At 28.2% G+C, this 7,912-nt stretch overlaps 1 long non-coding RNA gene across 1 annotated transcript; it reads right to left on the bottom strand.

Annotated features, from left to right (window-relative positions):
- Nucleotides 1–4,192: 4,192 nt before the first annotated feature.
- On the bottom strand, nucleotides 4,193–7,054 carry LOC124822673 (uncharacterized). The gene is made up of 3 exons (XR_015786679.1): nucleotides 6,869–7,054; nucleotides 4,742–4,945; nucleotides 4,193–4,661 (listed from the first exon to the last, which is right to left on the bottom strand). It is a non-coding gene; the product is annotated as an uncharacterized LOC124822673 (long non-coding RNA).
- Nucleotides 7,055–7,912: the final 858 nt, after the last annotated feature.

Here is a 7,912-nt window from a genome sequence, read left to right as displayed (position 1 = left end):
GTAAACATGAGGCAAAAAGTAATGCATCTTCAACCATTGATGGGAATGTTAACTCCTTCTTACGGTAGATTTGATCAAGAACTTTGTCATGAAGAACTATAGTAAAAATGTTTGTGAAAGCTAATCTCCCCTTTCGTTTTGTAAATGATACTTTTAGGAGGTACTTAAATGTTTTGCAACCAAGATTTAAGATCCTATCATGCTATACCTTATCACATAATATTGTAACATTATGGAATGAAAAGAAGGTATATTTAAATAACTTTCTTTCTCAACATTGTCAAAGTTTGTCTCACTATTGATACATGGACTTCACCTCAAAACCAAAGTTATACGTGTTAGACAACCCACTTCAATGATGATGATTGAAATTTGTACAAAATGATTTTGAATTTTCATCAAGTGATAAGCCATATTGGAGAGACCATGGCTAAATTTGTTGAGCCATGCATGCACGAATAGGGTTTAGTTGTGTTTTGACCTTGATAGTAGATAATTTACATCAAATGATACGGGAGTTCAACACTTGAAAAAAAGACTATTGTTTTGGATTAACTTGGTTTTGAAAGACAACTATATTCATATGCAATGTTGTGCACATATTTTGAATTTAATTGTGAATAGTGGGCTAAAAGATATTGATAACTCTTTCAAGAATTCGTGATGCAATAAAAAAATATTAGATAATCTCTTTCTAGATTCATGTAATTCAAAGAGTGTGTTGAAAGAAAAGTATTAAACATAAGGGTCATATTTGTTTAGATGTTGAAACTAGAATTCAACCTATTCGATGTTAGATGTTGCATTCAAACATAAAAGACATTTGATGAACTTGAGTTTCAAGATACAAAATATGCTAATGAGTAATGAAAGGGGATTGAATTGCCTTCTTATGAAGATTGGGAATATGTTAAGTCTATTATACTTTTTTCGATATTTTTTATGAAGCTACTTTGTGCATCTGATAACTTTAGAGGTGGTAGGAATTTGAAATGGGATCCATCATTTTCTTAAGTCCAATGGTACAAATAGTGTTACATATATAAGATAGCTAAAAAAATGAAAAAAAAAGAAGAGAAATATTAGGATGAACCTAACAAGTTCAATATGTTATTTTTAATTATTGTTGTTTTACATCCTATATAGAAAATGAGTTATATGTTGGGCAATTGGTAAATTTTTTTATCCTGACTGAATATTTCCTTAAAGTCGTTGTTTAATGAATATAAACATTGAAACAAAAGAGTTGAAAATGACATAAAACAATACATGCAGTAATATCTAATTATAAGAGCTATTCATATGGTTGGAATAAATTTTTGCAAACAACAAGATTAACCTCTTCAAACACATCTAAGCTTCAAAAGTATTTAGACAAAGAGTTTGATACAACTGCAAATTTGAACATTCTTAATTGGTGAAAAATTAATTCATCCTTTCAAACATAACATCAGAGTTATTAGCTATGCCTATAGTAGCATCTGCATTAAGGACAAGAGGAATAGTGATTGATTGCTATCGTAAGTTTTCATCACATAAAAAGTTTGAGCCACTTATATGTACATAAGATTGGTTAAAAGATACACCTTTACCATCATTATTATATTATGATTTTTTTTTAATGCAAATGTATGGTTTACTAAAATCAACACTAATTAATCCAATCATAAAATTTTAAGCCAAATGGATTAACACGGTGCTTTCATATTTGGTTTTATACTTGTAGGTACGTTTGTCGTGAATGGGTTTTTGGTATGGAGATGGATATAATGATAATATTATGAAGGGATAAAGTGGAAAAGGCTCTAAACAGGTAAGTTATTAGAGGATGAGAAGGGTTTGAAGTGAAAGGAAAATGCAATGGAGTTATGATAATATTATTTTTTCTCTTTTTATATCAAATATCGTTCTAATGCTTTCTTCTAGAGATTATCTGAATGAAAATTGAATATTTGTTCCTCTTTTGTTTGACTTAATCATCTTGTTCTAATTGAATTTTTTTTCTTACTTATCATTTGTTATTTTATATAAATATTGTGGAACACTTCCCAGACATGGCAAAAAAATAGATTTAGAAGCAGTTTTATGTCATCTAATTACAGTTTGCAAATATTGAAGGATGTAAGAGTCACAAAAGATCATAGGTAGAGAAGTACTTTATGGGAATTATATATGAACATTTATATGATTTTAGTTTTTTCTTAATGTGAAGAATTTTATAATATATTATTTCTAATCTTTAATATATATATTTTTTATATATTATATAACATTTTAATATATTTATGTATTAGATGAAATAGTTATTTCATTTTTAAAATATAAATTTAAAATTAAAATTAAATTTATAAAATATTTAAGTTTCATTAGAAATGGGTTTAAAAATAAATTTGGATTCCCAGCTTCATCAAAATATTTGGATTTAAAATTACAATTTTATCCAAATATTTGGATTTGAACTTTTAAAAAAATCCAAACTAGTTTTGTACCATAAGTAAATTTGAATTCAAAATTTGGTTTACATATTTGAATATAGATGGGATCGAGATTTGATTTTTAAAAATTCAATCCATGCTTAGACCGAAGATCGAATATCATAATGATGTTTATCATGAGTTTTTTTTTTTAAGAAACTACTTTTAGAATATTTTATTTTAAATTATATCTTTTTTTTTCAAAAAATATTTATTTTGAACATAAAATCATATTTCTATATAAAAATGACATTTTGATATATTGTATTAAGCATCCTTTAACTTATAGAAAACAATAACGTCTTTTAATGTTCAAGTGTTTATGACAAGTTTGCCATGATCTTATTTACAGATAGTTTTATCTCTGAAATCTGTAATTTAGGAGTTTGATCTCATAATATAATATTATTTACAGATAATTTTATTTCTTAAATTTATAGTTAGAATTTTGACCTCAGACGTTTAGTAACTTTATCTGGAGTTAACTGTTTATAATATTATTTGCAAAATATATATTACATAAGATATGATTTTCATGGAAAGCTTCAAAATCTGCTAGTTTGTTTTTCCACACCTTAGAAATTAGATATATAATTAGTATGTAAGTACGAGTACGTTGAGTGAAATTTAATTTTCTTAATTTATGATAAAAGGATTTATTTTAATATTTGTATTCATCCATCTCATTAAAAACTTAGGAAATGCTTATATGATTACTTTGAATTCATAATCCAAGTACTTTGTTGATAATGAAAATGAAAAGCAATATTGGTAATGATAAAGTCTTAATGAAAGTGGAGGTTTTATTTGGGCTTATTACTTTGAAGAGTAGAAGAACATCGCCATTTTAAGTTACAACAACAATAATTAGACCAAAATTTATTTAATATGGAATATTACCATGTTATTGTTTTAAAATTATCCCTAAACAAACCTGAACATCAAACTTTTAAGGAATACATTTAGTGATAACTTTTTTTATAAGATTCATATCCTTTAATTTAAAGAAACCCTAAACAAAGTAAAGAGTTTATTCAATGGAGAGAAATCCACGTAGCTTTGCCGCATCTAAGCTGACAAAGAATTAAGTAAATAAAGAATTTATCAATGTTTCTAATTTTGATATATATCGTGTCAGTGTAAATCACTAAAGAAATATTTCTGGAATTAATTATTACAAAAATTAATAAATTTGTTATATATATGGCATTCTTCCAGAAAATGTGAAAAATGTTACTATATAATATATTCAAATTAAATTATCATTTCACATTCATATTCTTTAAAAGGTTGTGAAGAAACGACATTAAAAATTGATATTTTTTTTTGTTGATGACCCCTTCGCTTACATCAAAATGTTTCATGAGCAAACTAGTAGATTAAGAAGAAATAGCCCTGAAAGGATAAAATATTTTTACATGTTATTGTTAACTGATTGTTCTGAAGAAAAGGAACTCAAGAGATGAACTAAAACAACCGAAGTCAGAACCAAAATAAGGTATAAAATTCCGAAGGTAAAAGTTTGACGGGTAAAAAAAGCCATTTTAAGAAGATATTCTCTGAACTCCTCTTATCTTTTTTTTTTCTCTTGTAATGAATATGGTTATGAGATGATGGTAATCCTTATATAGGGAATTTCTAACACAATTTGTTATACATGATTGAAGCTTTAGAATTAGACTATATTATTATTATTATTATTATTTAAAAAACATCACTAAATTTAATACTTATTGCATGGATCCGCATACTTTATTTACCAGTACTTGGTATGGCAAGTTTGTCTCATTTCCAATCTGAACTATCCTCCTTCAAGTTTAAGCTTTGCAAAAAAAAGAAAAAAAAAATCTAAGTTGTTTGACCTTTTGAGAATTTTTATTTTGATATTATTTACAAATTTTTCATCAACATGACAAAGAAAACGTGTCTATAGAGATACCGCTATGTCAGCTAGTCTTCCCATCAACATATTCAATACTTCTTTGCTATCTTTTCTGCGTTCATCCATCTCAGCGTTCTTTCTTTCAAATTCTTCTCTCAACCCTTGTATTTCTTCCTTTGTTCTTTTATATTCTTCCTTTGTTCTTTTAATTTCTTCCTTTGTTCTTTTAATTTCTTCCCTCAGCTCTTGTATTTCTTCCCTCAGCTCTTGTATTTCTTTTTTTGAGCCTTCCTCTTGCTTCCTTACTGAAAACACAAAAAAATAAATATAACCAAATAATAAAATTTAATATTTTTTGTAAAGTAAAAATAAATAAAAAAATTACCTGAATTTAGTTTTAGACAGTCTTCCCAAAGACTAGTCATAAACTTTTGTTCTTCATTTCTGTCCCTAAGAATCTTTTCTTTTATGAGGTGGCTGAGCTGTTCGAACATGGTTTCAAACTCAACACCTGTTGAACAACTCATTTTCTCCCGTGGTCGTTTTTCTTCTTCTATAAAAAGAAACAACTGTGGTCGTTCTTCTTCTTCTATAAAAAAGAAAAAGGAGAGAAAGTTAAAGAAAAGATAAAGAAAGTTTCAAAACCCCAATACAAAATCACATCAATTCTTCTCTCTTGCTAGTGACTTTCAATATCCCTTCCCATGCTCATTTGTTGACATCCCATTCATCAGCTCTGAAATGATTTCACTAATACAAAAATACAGGAATCACCCACTCCAAAACAGAAAAAAGAAAAGTCATCAGACTTCCAAAATCAGAAAACTCTGGTATCCCGTTAACTAAATAGTCACCGATGAGTATATACTACCGCCAGAATAGTTCAAAGGTAAGCTAAACAACATGGGTGGAATTTTGCACCAACACCATACTAAATATGGTAATACGTAAAATTTTCAGCAACCATAGACAATAATAATATCTGAACAACCTAAAACAAAGTCTCCAAAGGCTATAATCACAACCAGCATTAACCATACCAAACAGCCAAATAAAAGTCCATTATGCATGTCAAATTGCTATGTACAGGTTCTTGATGCTCATAGCAATACCTTTATATTCATCCAAACAGATAAGAGAGAATATTATATAATCATTTCACACAAAATGAACATATCTAACCTATTCTCAAAACAATATCAACCATCACTAATGAATATAACATTCATAACCGAATAGTACAATATGGAATACATCAGGAAATTCATCAACAACAATCTATAGATCAGTCCATAACAGAATCACTCAATATAAACAGCATAATATGACCTGTAGAGTCTAGGTACTCATAATACATCATCTACACACAGGGTCATGGGTTTGAATTAAAATAATGGTAACTTATGAATGTCCCTACAACACTAAACATCCATCCAACCATACCTAACCAGTACCATTTCAAATACATTTTTATTCAACTTTAAATACTAAATCGACTATAACTACAAAATAACCTTCCATAATCCAATAAAATATAGATTCACTCAAACCGAAACCCAAAACAATTTGATACATTCACAGGTTCATACATCTAAGTATAATTAAATTAAGATTACAATATAATACCTTGCAGCCATCTAGATAATACTTTTAATTCACCACCGATATCTAATTCCTAATTTCATATTATTCTTAACCAATTCAGATTATATTTCCATCACCAAACAAATGTATCCCGTATGTAATGAGTTCAAACAGTAACATCTACACAATTCATACCAACTGCATCCACATATTATAAAACAGATCAACATGGTTTTATCTACCAAACATAAGCATTACATACACTAGATTAGAGAACAGAACAGAACATCCCATTTCACATCAAACCCCTACTTACACTATTATGCAGAACCCCATCATAATACTTCTCATACACTCTTAACCCCTTTCCCACAAAAATCCAATAATCAAATAGTTTGGAAAAAAAAACTACTACGTGTTATTCTCAAATTAACAATTATAACCAGACTTAATCATCGCAACCAATCCCATACATACTTTCTTTCATATATCAGCTCTAACATATACAGTTTCTGTTTTAATCAATTCATGCAAGATTAAACTAATTATCTCCATGTATAACAGCAACAAAAATAATGTATACACAATTTTCCAATTCCTAGAGTTCATTCTTATTTTTCCAGAAACAATTTACCAGAATCTTATTCTCCAAAACATATAATAACAATAGTTCCCACCAATCATAGAACACCTAAGAATAATGTAGAGAAAAGGAAAAAAAAAAAAAAAAACCTCAAACAATAACGCCACTTTCTCAAACAATTTCACTGAATCCCAAACATGAACATAATATTCAAACTCAAAACACCTTATACATAATTCACATGATTCTTGAACAATCCAATATAACAAAACAGAATCAAAAATTGGAGCACCAAATTCACAACCATTACAACTAATCCAAACAAGAACAATATAACTTCCATACTTGTTCGATTTCCCCTTGTTCGGCAACCCTAGGTTCGAATTTCTTGTATCTCGCTCTCCGGCTTCTGAGTTCTCTGACTCTCAATAACCCTTTCTCTCAGTGAGCTTATGAGCCTCTCCCTCTGACTTTGTCTCTTCCTCTTTGCTTATGGGATTCGTCTCTTAAGCCCAAAAATTTAGGAGTGTTTTATGCTGTACCTCCAACTTTTTCAGAAATTTATTTTTAACCTTAATAAATTTGTTTTACTTTTTTTCTTTCTGTTTAAAGTAAGAGTGTTTCATCTGCACTTCCAACTCTTCATCTTATATTTTTTACTTTTTTAAAATTTTATTTTTAATTTTAGTAAATACTTTTTTACTTTTTCTCTCTCTATTTAAAATGATCCTATATTTCTTTAACTCTGCACTTTTTTAACAAAATTTTCAAAACTTTATCTTTTATTTATAATTTAATAACTATTTAATAAAATTTAATATTATTTAATATTTTAATAATTATTAAAATATACTTTGTATTATTATAATAACTATATTACAAAAATTAAAATTAAAATAATTAAAATAAAAGTAATAAAAATTATAATATAATTATTATATGAAATAAAATTATCGGATATTGGTATCCGATAATTCCGACACGAAAGTCTTTTTGAAAATTTGATTTTTATTTATATCCGATAATATCCGATAATTAGACGTCTGTTATGGGGGGAACCGACTTCTAAAGTACTTTAGACGTCTGTTAGTGGGGGAACCGACGTCTAAATACATAACCTAGAAATTTAAAAAGTTAATTTTTGACTTCATTTAGACGTCTGATCCCGCCACTCCGACTTCTAAAACACTTTAGACGTCTGTTGTTGGGGAACCGACGTCAAAATACACAACCCAGAAATTTAAAAAGTCATTTTTTGACTCCATTTAGACGTCTGATCCCGCCACTCCGACTTTTAAAGCACTTTAGACGTCTGTTCTTGGGGGAACCGACGTCTACAAACACATCCGAGAAATTTAAAAAGTCACTTTTTGACTCCATTTAGAAGTC

The sequence above is a fragment of the Vigna umbellata genome, chromosome 5 (genome assembly GCF_029865625.1).
Source record: "Vigna umbellata cultivar VRB3 chromosome 5, Vumbellata_1.0, whole genome shotgun sequence".
NCBI classification, from domain to species: Eukaryota; Viridiplantae; Streptophyta; class Magnoliopsida; order Fabales; family Fabaceae; genus Vigna; species Vigna umbellata.
Note: the sequence above shows the minus strand (reverse complement) of the source record. Positions and strands in the feature narration are given on the sequence as shown.